Below are 15,584 nucleotides of genomic sequence, written 5' to 3' on the forward strand. Positions count from 1 at the left end.
TCCATTTGATACCTTTGGAGGGAATAACCATATTGATGAATTGAAGCTACTTTTTCAAAGGCTTAGTCATTAAAAGACCTAAATATTAATCCACTTGTTCCCAGGAGGAAGAACTAAAAGTTTATAAGTCCCAGAGGTACAATTAGATTTGACATATGGAAAAGTAACTAAGTGTCTTAGCTATGCAAAAAGGGAATAAACTATCTTGGGGATGATGGGATCCCCTTCACTAGAGATCTTCAAGACAAGCCTGAATGGCCATTTGTCATTTGTATTGTGGAAGAAATTGTTATCCAGGTATGGATTAGCCCATATGATCCCCAAGGTTCCTTCCAAATCTGACATTCTGTGTTCTGTGATTCTGATTCTGACATTAATTTGATGCTTGGGAAAGTCCATTCCTTTCCCTTGGTCTCAGTTCCTTTCTCATAAAATTAGAGTTGCCTTAGATGATTTTTAGTCTTTTGATTCTAATATTATCATCTTCTTTCAACTATGGTGTTCAATAAATCCAACTAAAGCATTAAAAGAACTTTAATGTTTTTCTTTGTTTGCTATCCCAGGCTATCATAAATACAAAAGAGAAAGAATGCTCCAACCTCATTGCTCCTTTTCCAAGTGTTTCCTATAAATTTAGATGAACTGAAATGCTAGAAGAAACAATAGGGTAACAGTTCTCAATAAGCGATTTACTACCAATTAAAAATTGCAAGTGGATGATATGGCCCCTTGGCTCTAGTACAATTCTATTTTCTCAGAAGCAAAGGAACTTTTTAAATAAAGTCATGATTATTTTTTTAGTCTCAGCATGTATATTAGCATGAAATGCTTAATCCATGACCCTCTTAACTCTGGAGAAGAGATCAGGCTTAGAAAGGGAGAGATTATAAATAGTTACTGTCTGTCAACATATTTTCACATATAGATTGGGAAAATAGTCAGCAGAAGGTAATAAATGCATAATGCAATCAGTCTCCTTCTAAGTAAGCATTTTTGCCTGTCATCCTGTGGTGGAAATTGAACTGGCAGGGAATTTAGGAGATAGAGCTTCAGTCCTAGCTCTGTTGCAGCATATGTCTAAATTTGGTATAGTCAGGATGGGTTGGAGCCAATTCAAGCCTACTTGACAGAGTCAATTTTTAAATTTTCATTGTGAACACATATACCTAGAAAACTGGGAAAAGTACAAATTAGGATTTGATTTGCTGTTGTTCATTCTCTAGACTTTAAAAAAAAGGGAGTTGGAGAAAATGCTAATAATGCAGATTAAATTTAAAAATGTGTAGTAAATGCCCATTAGTTGGAGAATGACTAAATAAGTTATGATATATGAAAGTAATGGAATATTATTGTTCTATTAAAAATGATCCGCAGGCTGAGTTCAGAAAAGCCTGGAAAGACTTACATGAAATGATGCTGAGTGAAGTGTCCAGAACCAAGAGAACATTGTACACAGGAACAAGAGATTGTATGATGATCAACTATAATAGCCTTGTCTCTTCTTAGCAATGTGGTGATCCAAAACAATTCCAATAAACTTTGAATGGAAAATGCCATCCACATCCAGAGAAAGAAATATGGAGATTGAAGCATACTAGTCCCTTTTTTCTTTTTTTTTCTTTCTTGTGATTTTTCCTCTTTTGTTCTTATTTTTTCTCTCACAACATCTCATATGGGAATATGTAAAAAATGAATGTAGATAGTATTTTCACCTTTTTTGTTGTTGTTTGCTTGCTTGTTTTTTTCTCATTTTTTCCTTTTTGATCTGATTTTTCTTGTGTAACATGATAAATGTAGAAATCTGTTTAGAAGAATTGCACATGTTTAATTACATTGGATCACTTGTTGTCTAGGGGGAGGAGAAGATGGGAAGGGAAGGAGAAAAATATGGAACACATACTGGTTTTGCAAAGGTTTTGCAAAGGTGAATGTTGAAAACAATCTTTGCATATATTTTTTTTTCTTTCATTTATTTATTTATTTATTTAATAGCCTTTTATTTACAGGTTATATGTATGAGTAACTTTACAGTATTAACAATTGCCAAACCTCTTGTTCCAATTTTTCACCTCTTACCCCCCCACCCCCTCCCCCAGATGGCAGGATGACCAGTAGATGTTAAATATATTAAAATATAAATTAGATACACAATAAGTATACATGACCAAACCGTTATTTTGCTGTACAAAAAGAATCAGACTCTGAAATATTGTACAATTAGCTTGTGAAGGAAATCAAAAATGCAGGTGGGCATAAATATAGGGATTGGGAATTCAATGTAATGGTTTTTAGTCATCTCCCAGAGTTCTTTCTCTGGGCGTAGCTGGTTCAGTTCATTACTGCTCCATTGGAAATGATTTGGTTGATCTCCTTGCTGAGAATGGCCAGGGCCATCAGAACTGGTCATCATATAGTATTGTTGTTGAAGTATATAATGATCTCCTGGTCCTGCTTGTTTCACTTAGCATCAGTTCGTGTAAGTCTCTCCAGGCCTTTCTGAAATCATCCTGTTGGTCATTTCTTTCTTTTTTTTTTTTTTTTTTTCATGTTTCAATACATTTATTTTTATTTTTATTTTTTTTTATTTAATAGCCTTTTATTTACAGGATATATACATGGGTAACTTTACAGCATTAACAATTGCCAAACCTCTTGTTCCAATTTTTCACCTCTTACCCCCCACCCCCTCCCCTAGATGGCAGGATGACCAGTAGATGTTAAATATATTAAAATATAAATTAGATACACAATAAGTATACATGACCAAACCGTTATTTTGCTGTAGAAAAAGAATCAGACTCTGAAATATTGTACAATTAGCTTGTGAAGGAAATCAAAAATGCAGGTGTGCATAAATATAGGGATTGGGGAATTCAATGTAATGGTTTTTAGTCATCTCCCAGAGTTCTTTTTCTGGGCATAGCTAGTTCAGTTCATTACTGCTCCATTAGAAATGATTTGGTTGATCTCGTTGCTGAGGATGGCCTGGTCCATCAGAACTGGTCATCATATAGTATTGTTGTTGAAGTATATAATGATCTCCTGGTCCTGCTCATTTCACTCAGCATCAGTTCATGTAAGTCTCTCCAGGCCTTTCTGAAATTATCCTGTTGGTCATTTCTAACAGAACAATAATATTCCATAATATTCATATACCACAATTTATTCAGCCATTCTCCAACTGATGGGCATCCACTCAGTTTCCAGTTTCTAGCCACTACAAAAAGGGCTGCCACAAACATTCGTGCACATACAGGTCCCTTTCCCTTCTTTAGTATCTCTTTGGGATATAAGCCCAGTAGTAACACTGCTGGATCAAAGGGTATGCACAGTTTGATAACTTTTTGAGTATAGTTCCAAACTATTCTCCAGAATGGTTGGATTTGTTCACAACTCCACCAACAATTGCATATATTTTGAAAAAGAAAAAGCTATTGTAAAAAAGTGAATGTACATATATAATTTAAAAATTTTTTTAAATGTATTGTATGTATATATATTTATATATATACATACACACACACACACATATATATATACACACACACACCCCTCTCTAAGAGGACCAAATACTAATCATTTACCAGTGCATTTACCCTGATAGAATGGAAAAAACACTGGATATAAAGTCAGAAAACCTGGATTCAAATCCAAGCTCCTGTTCTTATTAGTTGTAAGACTTTGGTCAAGGCACTTTTCCTTTGTGTGTCTCGATTTCCTTACTTATAAAATGAATTAGTTGAATTAGACAATTTTTAATGACTATTGAGAAGATGAAAGGCAATGCTGTTCCCTGCTTCCCACTACATATCATTCTTCTCTTGGAAGAAATTTCTCATTCTTCTCTGTTGAGTTTTGACTGATTTTGTCTGGAGACACCTCCTCCAGGAAGCTGGTCAGAATTAGTTGGATTTGGTCCCAGAAACTATTTAGTGACCTACCTACCGAAGTTCCTCTTAGCCATAGGCTTATTTTTATAGTAAAATTACCTGTTTTCTCTGAGTGCCTCTTCTGTGCAAGTCTTGTGCATGGTGCCATGGCAAAGACAGATGCAGCTATGGCATGGCAGAATAGAAAGAGCTTTGGACTGGGAGTCAGGATACCCATTTAGGATTATATACATTAGAATTATTGCTTATGATGAATGTAACACAGCACATAACCAATATCATTTTAATCAATATCATTTGTAACAGTGATCACAAATACCAAATGCAATCTTATGATTATTTAATAAAATCCTACATCTGCATGGCAAATAGTTTAACATTTGTGAAGTGTATATATCCCAGACAAACATGGACATACAGTAGGCAACCATCTAGTTTTATTTCATATACTACACAGTAAGTCGATGGATAAACATCTATTACAGACCTTCTAGGTGCTAGGAGCAGGAGCAAGTACTGGGGAAACAAGTCTCTGCCTTATAGGAGCTCAGTCTAATAAGGGACACAACAGGCAAAACAACTCTATACAAATAGATTATATCCAGGTTCAAAGAGGAGTAATCAACAGAAGGAAGGCTGGAATTAGGGAGGTTTGGGAAAGGCTTCCTTTAGAAGGTGGGATTTAGTTGAGACTTGAAGGCATCCTAGGAAATTAGTAGGCAAATAGAAGAAGGGAGAGCATTCCAGCACTGGGAAACAATCTGGGAAAATTCCCAGTTAGAAGATGGAATGTTTTGTGTGAGAAAGTAAAAGGAAACTAGTGTCACCAGATAGAAGAGTATGGGAGGGACTGTAAGGTGTAAGAAGGAAAGTTGAGGGTCAAGTTATGAAGGGCTTTGAATGCCAAAGGGTTTTACATTTGATCCTGAAAGTGACAGGAAGCCACTAGAGTTTACTAAGTGTGTGTGTGTGTGTGTGTGTGTGTGTGTGTGTGTAATGGTAAAATTTTGCACAAGGAAGCAGAAAGCAGGCAGAATAATACATTGCTGGAAGTGCAACAGCTCTGGATTTGGGGTTAGAAGACTTGGGTTCAAATCCTGACTTTGTCACTAAATGGCTGGACTTGTTTCCTCCTAAAATGAAGGAACTGAATTTAGAAACTTCTTCCAGCTGTGACATCATAGTTTTTAAGAGAAACAGACTGAGTGCACTCAGGTGTGCTTCCCTGAGGTAAGTATTGACACTGATCCTTCTCCTTTCTTTGGGGAAAAAAAGCTAGATTGCATAGAGATAAGTTCTCACAAAAGAATACACCCCCTCCCCCACACTCAACTCCTCCACCCACCTGATAATGTAAGTTCTAAGATCCTTTTCACAATATAATGGAAAGGAACAGCACTTCTGTGCTCTCTCTCCCAACCCCCAGTGAGTTCTGGGCAGGGCATACTCCATGGACTGCAGTTTTCACTCTGCCCATTTCAAGGAAATGTGTGGCTCAACTCTGTAGGACTTGTCACTTTGGGCTGATGCAGCAAATGCTGGGTGGTTCCTATTTCATAAGCTGAAGGGAGGGAAATGGATCATCAAAGATTGACTATTAAATTAGAAGGAGCATCTCACTCTGTGGATCTTAAAGAAAATGACTTCACCCTCTGACTCTCTTTTCCTATTTGCTTAGTGTGTGTCACAAAGCCTTCCTCCCACAAGTGGACGGAAAGCTTGTTCTTCACTCCACCCCAGCAATTCAATGACTATGAGCTAAAGTAAGGACTCAGCTAAGCAAGCTAAGTCTGGGCCTTGGGTCCCAGACTGCCTAGTCTAATTTTGTGTTTCTGTCCTGAGTATAGGGAAGCAGTTACACTAAGATGGAGGCTTCAAGTTTTGGGGGCAATCTTGTGAGTTCAAATGTTTAGGAGCTCCTGGGTCCTTAGTGGTATCAAGAGGAGCCCTTGATAGCTACTCTAACACTTCTTAGAGATTCTGACTAGACAAGGATAAGCTCAGCCTTTAATCTAATTTGTCAGAAAACAGAACTGGAAAAGTAAGTTTAGACAATACAGAAAGGAGGTAAAGGTAAAATGTCAATTCAGGACCCCCACAAAATACTTGACATTTTAAGTATTAATTTCTCAGTGGAATGCAATAGTAGTTATGTTACTACTGTTTGATCTTTATTATTAAGTACTTCTGAATATCTTCTATGTAAAGGAAATAAGTTATTGCTCTTACCTGACATACAATATATCCCCTTTGGGGGTAAAAGAGGGGTGACCTTAGACAAAAGCCAAACATAAATTTTAAGTGACTTTTAGTGATCTTGGATGGGAGTACAAAAAAGAGAGTATGAGTTTCTCTTTTAAAGGTCACATCTTCCAGAACCAAATCTAGTCCATGTTTATATGAGTCTAAAGCTAAGAGAGGTTCTTTAGTGGAGAGGGAGAAGATAAATGACCTAGGCTCTGGACTCAGCCATAGTTATATATTTAATGTTACAATCAAATTGTAAGATTTAGTGGTAGAAAGACCTCTGTGTTCCACATCTTTTAAAAGTTGGGTGATATATAGTCCTTTGGTTGGATATCAATTCTAATTGCATCTAGGAGGAAAGAAATTTTCATCTACATAGTTTCAAGTCAAATCACCTTTCTCAAGAATATGATTTGTGATATGTGTGAAGGCACTCTATTGTTTTAATTAGATTGCCTCTCTCAATTGTCTTTTCTCTCCAAGCACATCATTCCCCTGGCTCAGAAAACTCTGATAGCATCTGAATAATATGCAAACTCCTTTGGCATTTAAAACCCTTCATTACACATTATTCCTTATTATACATTATTTCCTTTCACACACTGTAGTCCAGCCAGATTAGCTTATTTTTCTTTCCCTGTTTACAACATTCTATTTCCCACCTTGTCTTTGTACAAGTGACTGCCCTTCCCTCATCCCCACTTCTCACCTTTCCATGTCTGGAATGCATTCCTTCCTTTCTTTTCTTCAAAATTTAGCTCAAGTGCTATTTCTTACATTAGGCTTTCCCTGATACCTGAAGATATTAAGTTCTACACTGATTTTTTTTCCTTCTACCCCATCCAACTTAGGAAATTAATGTGTATTTACCTTGTATATTACTTATATGTATACTCATTAGAGTATATATGTACCCTAATGTAAAGTCCTTTAAGGAAGGCTGTGCTTTGTTTTTGCACTGAGTACTAGTAGCTGTTTAATAAATTTTTGCTGATTGCTTATTGTGACCACCCTTTTACTAAAATAAGTTGCAGATAAGATTTTACATCTGAGCATATTTATTTCCTGTTCTTGGACCTGCTGAGGTTGAGACAGCAACTGATAACATTCCTGAAATAATTGGGAGACATTTACTATCTCTCTCCATCATATTCATATATCTTCCTTTTCTCTTTCTTCATTATTCTCTCCTTTCTTTTTTGTCTCATTTCTACTTTCCGATCTCTGAGGACCACATAATAGCTCTCATTTATACAGTAGCTTATGATTTATAATTTCCTTACCATAGCCATTTGAAATAGATAGTGTATTATTATTATTCCTATTTTATAGATAAGGAAACAAGCTCAGAGAGGTTAAAAGAGCTGATCAGCTACTAAATACCATTAACTAGGATTAGAATCAGTCTAAGTCAAGTATTCTTTCTCCTGCACCATAGTACTTTTTTTGTATATAATAGAACACAATGAGATCAAACTCTAGAAAGGTTCTAGGGTCACAGAAGAATTTTGAAAGACTAGAAGTGAAGTTAGACAGGAGAACAATAACCTAATTCCACAGGAATCTTACACTTTATGTAACTCTTTTCCTCACCTATTCATGTATAAGGGAGCCCAAGAAGTTTATGAATTGAGAAACTGGGAAATCCCAGAATTCTAGGAGTCCTTGATAGTGTGCTGGGAGGATGGTCTTTAAATGGGTGTTACCTAAGAGCAGTTTATAAAATGGGAGTTAAGAAGGGAAGGACTTGGACTTTTTCACCCTAAGTCAAAATGGGGCCTCTGACAGACAGCTCTTGATGAACAGAAAATACAACAATCAGAAACACATAATTTTCTTGGGTGAGTGGGACAGGTGGTATGCTACTGGCTCTTTCCAAAGAAATAACTCCTAAGAATCTCCTTCTGAAGAGGAAAAACTTATTTCATCCATGGTTCAAAGAAAATGAAACTGAACTAAAGCCAGAATCTAGAAGCAGACAGAAGTTCCATAACTTCATGCTCAGTGAAGTCATGCTTAAAAAACAAGCAGTACATATCTGAGAATTATCAAAGTAGCACAATAGTAGTCACATAGAACAACAGAGAACAACTCCCAGTTTAGACATTCTTCTACATACACACACAGAGACACATCCAATAGTTAAAGCAGTGTGATATCATCACCAGATGATAATCAGCAGTCTTAAAGCATTGGAGGCATGAATTTCTCCTCCATATATATACTCTGGCTACACATATTTCCTGCCTACATCCATTCTCTTCATTGTTGGAATAAATATCTAAGAGAAAGTATGATCTAGGTTTATTACTTTTTCTTGCGATCCTATTTTGTTAAATTACTTTGCTCTGGCTTTTTCCCCCCTCACTAGAAAAATAAACCTACTGGTAAGAGTTCATGAGCTATGTTTCAGTAGATATAAATCTACAGAGTACTTTAAATCTGGTATATTCTTGTCCGGGGGAATTTATGTATAGTTTGGGGAGGGATTGCTCCAGATATTAAAATAATTTGTTGATTCATTTTAAAAAGATGTTAAATATATTTTTTACCATGTTTAACATATATTGGATTTCTTACTATCTAGGGAAAGGGGTGGAGAGAAGGTGAGACGGGGAATTGGAACACAGAATTTTGCAAGGGTAAATGTTGAAAAATTATCAATGCATATCTTTTGAAAATTAAAAAAGCTTTAATAAATTGGGAAAACATTGGATTCTGATAAAGGCCTCATTTCTAAACTATATAGAGAATTGACTCAAATTTATAAGAATTCAAGCCATTCTCCAACTGATAAATGGCCAAAGGATATGAACAAACAGTTTTCAGATGAAGAAATTAAAACCATTTATAATCCTATGAGGTGTTCTAAATCACTATTGATCAGAGAAATGCAAATTAAGATAACTCTAAGATGCCACTACACACTTCTCAGATTGGCTGAGATGAAGGGAAAAAATAATGATGAATGTTGGGGGGGATGTGGGTAAAATGGGACACTAATACATTGTTGGTGGAACCATGAATGGATCCAACTATTCTGGAAAGCAATTTGGAATTATGCTCAAAATGTTATCAAACTATGCATACCTTTTGATCCAGCAGTGTTTCTATTGGGCCTGTATCCCAAAGAGATCTTAAAGGAGGAAAAGGCACCCACATGTGCAAAAATGTTTGTGGCAGCCCTTTTTGTGGTGGCAAGAAACTGGAAACTGAATGGATGTCCATCAATTGGAGAATGGCTGAATAAGTTGTGGTTTATGTTATATAAGAAATGATCAGGAGGATGATCTTAGAGAGGCCTGGAGGTTACATGAACTGATGCTAAGTGAAATGAGCAGAACTAGGAGATCATTATACATGGCAATAAGGCTATATGATGATCAATTCTGATGGATGTGGCTCTCTTCAACATTGACATAATTCAAACCAATTCCACTTGTTCAGTGATGAAGAGAGTCATCTATACCCAGATAGAGAACCATGGGAACAGACTGTGTGGAACACCACATAGCATTCTCACTCTCTCTCTTATTATTTGCTTGCATTTTGTTTTCTTTCTCAGTTTTTCTTTTTCTTCCTTCTTGATCTGATTTCTCTTGTGCAGCAAGATAACGGTATAAATATGTATACATATATTGGATTTAACATGTATTTCAACATATTTAACATGTATTGGACTACCTGCCAGCTAGGGGAGGGGGTGGGGGAAATGAGGAGAAAATTTGGAACAAAAGGTTTTGCAAGGGTCAGTGTTGGAGAAATTACCCATGCATATGCTGTGTAAATAAAAAGCTTTAATAAAAAAAGAGTCAATGTTGAAAAAATTATCCATGCATATGTTTTGAATATTAAAAGCTTTAAAAATAAAAAATTAAAGAAAATTAAAAATCTTTAATCAAAAAATAAAAAGATGTTAAAGAGATTTGATTATGGCTTGGAATTTGATCTCAAAGCATATTCCCCCTTCTGTTTCTTTTTCATGACAGGTCATCTCCCATCTCTGTGCCTTATTTCCATTATCCCATATACCTTAAGTACACTCCTTTCTCACTTCTACCTCAGAGAATCTTTCTTATCCTTTCAGATGCAATTCAAGCACTACCTTCTATATGAAGTTTGTCCTAATACTTCTAATAACTACCTTCACTAGCAAACTATTTTGTGTTCATCCTCCTTATATTTTTCTTTACATATATGTACATAGAGGTAAATAGAAAGATATACAGAAATATGTATATATACATATATATATATACATATATATGTGTGTGTATATATATCTTCCCATGAAAATGTAAGCTTAATGCCTAGGCACTTAATAAATAATTGTTGACTGATTGAAGATTGATTCCTTTTTTTTCCTCAGTAGTATTTTATTTTTTTAATTACATGTAAAGATAGTTTTCAACATTCATTTCTGTAAGGTTTTGAGTTCTAAATGTTTTCTCCCTCTCCCTTTACCTCCAAGCAATCTGATATGTTATACATATACAATAATCTTAAAATATTTCCATATTTGTCATATTGTAAAAGAAAGATTGACTCCTTTATTTTTAAAAATATCTGTTTTTACAATAGCATCACTACTTCAATGATTAATCCTTAAATGATTTTGCTAAATATTTTAAAGTTAGGAAAGGCAGGCTGCATATGTGCATGTTTCATACCAGCAATAGAGATGTACCTAAGTATGTTATGATTTCCCACCTTTACTCCCCATTTTTGAGGTGAATCTGCTTGCCAAATTAGTTCACATCCAGAGAGTATTTTTTCTTCTTCAAATTCAAAAAAAAGCACTATTTGAGAACTCACTTATCCAGATTTTTGTTAACCGATCAAGTTTAAAAAATGATCTAACATCTGAAGTTCTAATGTATACTCATGAAATTTAAAGTAGGTAAGAATTGTGGAACTTTACGCTAACATTTTATATTCTTTTTTTTTTTTTTTTTCAGTTTTCTTTCATCTCTGAAATTTTATGTTCTAAGGACTTTTCTACCTTTAATACTCAATTGATCTGTGACTGTAAGGTTCCTTCCAGTCCTAATAGTGACTATTCAGTTATTGTTTAGTTCTTTCCATCTCTATGTTTTTATGATTCTCTAATTCTATAAATAATACAGAACCTGTCCTCAAGGTGAAGACTATATTCAAATAACTGTAATTGTACAAACTAGAATATAAAAAAGTCAAAAAACAGAAACAGATAAAAGACCAGAGAGAGATATTTTCATCTTGAATTTGGGAGCTCAAATGGAAAAGACTATTTAAAATGGGCATTAATAATAGTTCATATCACTATTACAGGTTTACAAAACATTTTTCTCACACCCACTATATTTCTTCCTTAGCAATAGGGGAAAGTAAGGATCAGGGAAGTAAAAATTACTTTCTCAGGGTCATATAGCTAGTTAAGTAACAGATTCAGGATTTAAATCCAGGCTTTTCCTGATAAATTCCAGAAGATAATAATTATAAAAGCACTTAGCAGAGTGCCTGGCACATAGCAAGTGCTATATTGCTTGTTCTCTCCTCTTCCCCCCATTTTCTGTTTATAACACGGGGCCAGACAGAATGGCCAGCATTTCAGGCAGCAGAGAGGGGAATAAGGAGGTTATTGCAAATTTCTGGAGTACTCAAGGCTTTGCTTTAGAAGCTATATTATATCCTTGTGAGTGTCTTCGATACAATCGTTACTACAGTCTTTAATATAGTACACTTCAAAAGTATACAAAAATACATTTAGTAGCAAATCTTTATCTTTAGAGAGTTGGTTTTATTTTTGTGTAGCCAGTGTCTGCCTTGTCTCCCCCACATAATCTGTAACCACTCCTCTCCTTGTAACTTCACTTATTTTGCCCTTGGCTAAATACAGTTACTTAATGCGTCTATTTCCCTGCCTAGATCAATCTGTCCTCCCAGGGAGACATGCAAGGCTATAGCCTTCAGCATAAAATCACATATGTTCTTAGCTGGAAGTGACTTTAGAGGATTCTATACCTGCATTTGAGCAAGGATCCTTCCCAGAACATGCTCCAGGAATTCCTTTCCTGAGTAACCCCAATAAATGATACCCAATATTCATTTGCCATCAGATGCTCTGGTTGTTTTCAATTCCATCAACATCTTCATTATGCCCTGTCCAGGATAAACCCATCACCAGGGAACTTGGCATCACGGTGATTCCTTCAGCTCTGTTAGTTAATCTTATTAGTATCCTTGGATGCTTCTGCCTCTCTGATTGGAGGGCTGGAGGGCAGAGCAAAAAAAAGTCCTCCCATAGCTTTATAGGAGAATCAAAATCCCAGCCATCTGTTCATTTTCTACCAGGTGTTCTACTTGGTTTTGATTTCACCATTGTCTTTATTATGTCCCCTTGCCAGGTTCCCTCTGATACCTCTTACTTTCATTTTAGATTCCTTTTGTTTATTATCTTTTCCCATTAGATACTAAGCTCTTTGCAGACAGGGACTGTCTTTTCTTTTTCTTTGTATTTCCAGCACTTAGCACAGTGCCTGACATATAGTAGGTACTTAATAAACATTTAACATATTAAATAAATGGTTATTCAATCTGCACCTGAACTCAAGTGACAGAAAGCTACTAGATAAAGTAAATCTTCCTATTGCTGGATAGTTTTGATTGCATGGGAAGATTTCCCTTATAGAGAACATCAAAAATGATGAAGAAATTCAGAAGCTATTAAACAAACAACCTCTCACAAAACAAAAACAAAAACAAACAAACAAAAATCCTGGAATTCCACATGGCTTACCATCAGGATAGTTCATCCATTTCTGAAAAGGCAGCATTTAACTCTATCAAAAGTGAAGTGCAAGAGAAGCATAAAGAGATGCAGGATTCTTGGCTCAATAAGAAGGCAAATAAAATTCAGTTTTATGCTAATAGTAACAATCCAAAGTATTTTTATGATGCCCTGAAAACTATCTGTGAGCCAAAGGCCTATGGTGCTTCTTGACTAATTGGTGCTGATGGAGCCACATTGATTAGTGATAAGATCATGCTTCTGGAGAGATGAATAAATACTTCTCTAATCTTTTTAATAGAGTGCCATCAATCAATGCTGAAGCCATTGAGAGGGCACCTCAGGTTGAAATCAACTCTTCTCTAGTGAACTTCCAAATGAAGAAGAGGTTTTGAATGCTATTAGGCTCCTCTCATGTGGCAAAGAAACTGGTGCTCACTCTTCCAGCTGGGATCCACTGCTCATATAAAAGCTGACTTACTGAAAGGAGAGATAGCTCATAACAGTTGTGAAACTAAACAAGAGAGATTCAGTAGAGAGGAGTAAATGTAGTGAAACCCAGATGTTATCAGATAACACAAATTTGTATAGCCTCAGTCAGAAAGGTTGTATGGCTTCCTTCAGAGCTGTTCAGTGAATAAGAGATGATGCCAAGGAGTTATAGATAAAGTGAAGGGAAAAAGAAGAAGGTAATGGTATAGGTCTCTATTAGGAGATGAGATCCTTTGATAAAATGGCAGAGGGGAAAATTGGTATGGGATGTTTAAGAGAAAAAATAGTCTGGGGAAATTGCTGTGGTAAGCTCAATAGAAAATCAATTGGGGAAGATTAAAATTATTGTTTTCTAGCACTTAGATCCCATTTTAGATAAATTTTAGATGAATTTATAGTACACATAGTCAAACACAGTTGTATGACTTCCAGTATCATTCAGATATAAGCAGGAGTACAAAGATTCAAGAGTAGAAGACAATGTAAATCTGGACTGGTTACCCAAAGGGTCAAGATTGGGAGAGAAGGAAATTGAAGACAGAATAATAAGTGATGACCAAGGAGCAATATACTGAGGAGTAGCAGTATTGGAGGTCTTGGCAAAATTAAAAAAATTAGTTTACATTGAGTAACTATGATTAGTTACTATTATGATTAGGGAAAGATACACCTTGATGAAGGAATTTCAAAATTATTTATCACTTGTGGGTGACAAAAAAATCAAAGGTGTAGGTAAGGAAAATTGAGAAAAATATTTGCAAACATTAGTGTTCACAAAAAGGAGGGCAATGACATGTATATGCATGTCCTGGGGGGTAAGAGTGACAGTTATTTTTAGTATTTAATTTGATTAAGGCAGCTAGTAAAAAACGTGAATTTTGAGCCCACCTTTTTATCACCCTTATTTCCTTTGCAGCATTGAAGAAATGGGATACTTATGAGCTGCTTTTCTAAGAGCTAGGTGGAAGAAGGGCACCAACTGTGTGTCCTACCTGACCAGTGGCAGCTGTGAGCAAGTGGCCCTCATCTCTCTTTTCTGTTTTCTTCCTTGATAAAATGATGGAGTAGCAGTCTTGAAATGGAGGTACACTGACAGATATTCTATGAACAAACACAGGGCAACAGCTGATATCTTCCTTTTCTCACCACCTAAACAAGAGGTTGGAGAGTGGAAGTGAGAGTACCAAAAGCAGCAGAACAGCCTAGGGTAGACATCCAGCAGAGATGTCATGCTTTATGAGGAGCCAGATTGAGTGAGCAACTGAGCAGCAGAATGATTCATTCATCACTGATGCCATGCCCTGCATAAGGCTTTCACAAAAGAGAAAAAAGAACTTCCAAGGCTAGGAGTGGGGAGGTACCCCTTTATCATGTATTTTCTACACATATACTGCATTATTGTTGTGCTGAATTAGTGCCTACTTTTCTCATTGATTCTGAGTATATTTATGGGAGAATGCCCCCCAGACTTTGGGGGGAAAGCTTTCATAACTATGCTTGCTATACATATTCTTTTTATAAAAGTTAGATGGCTGTTGATGGGGAAAATTTGGGAGCTTAGGTTCAACAGTGCTAAAAATTCCACTTCCAGAACCCTAAAGAAAGAATTAGCTGATTTCTGAGGATCTGGACCTAACTTAAGGATATGGCTGCAATAATGTAGTCATGTCATCCATGTCATTGTTTCATGCCTAGTTTACACTCTTCTTCTGATTAGAACATTAACATTTAAAAATGTAAAAATATCCTTTTTCTCAATGGCAAGGTGTTTGCTTTCTGCTGTTAATAAACAGCTAGAAAAAACATTATTATATGGAGAGGAAGTACAGAACAGTCGAAAGAACAGTGGCTTTGGCATCAAAAGACCTTTGTTCCAGGACTGACTGCCACTTATTACTGCAGTGTGGGACTTTTGTTCAGCAAATCACTTTTACTATGGATCTCCATTTTCCTAACCCTAAAAAAAAAAAAAAAATTGCTGCCCTGTCTTCCTTGAAGAAGAGTTAGCATAGTGATTCAATGAGATTGAAGAAAGAAAGTCTTATGAGCTATGAGTATTTGGGAGCATGATCTTTTTCTTATTTCTGATTCTCTTACATAATATTTACTCTTTATATTTTGTTGGTTCCTCATCCTGCTCCTAGTCCATCTCTTAACCCTTTCCCATTTAGTATCTCTTTTAGCAA

Source organism: Sarcophilus harrisii, chromosome 2 (genome assembly GCF_902635505.1).
Source record: "Sarcophilus harrisii chromosome 2, mSarHar1.11, whole genome shotgun sequence".
NCBI classification, from domain to species: domain Eukaryota; kingdom Metazoa; phylum Chordata; class Mammalia; order Dasyuromorphia; family Dasyuridae; genus Sarcophilus; species Sarcophilus harrisii.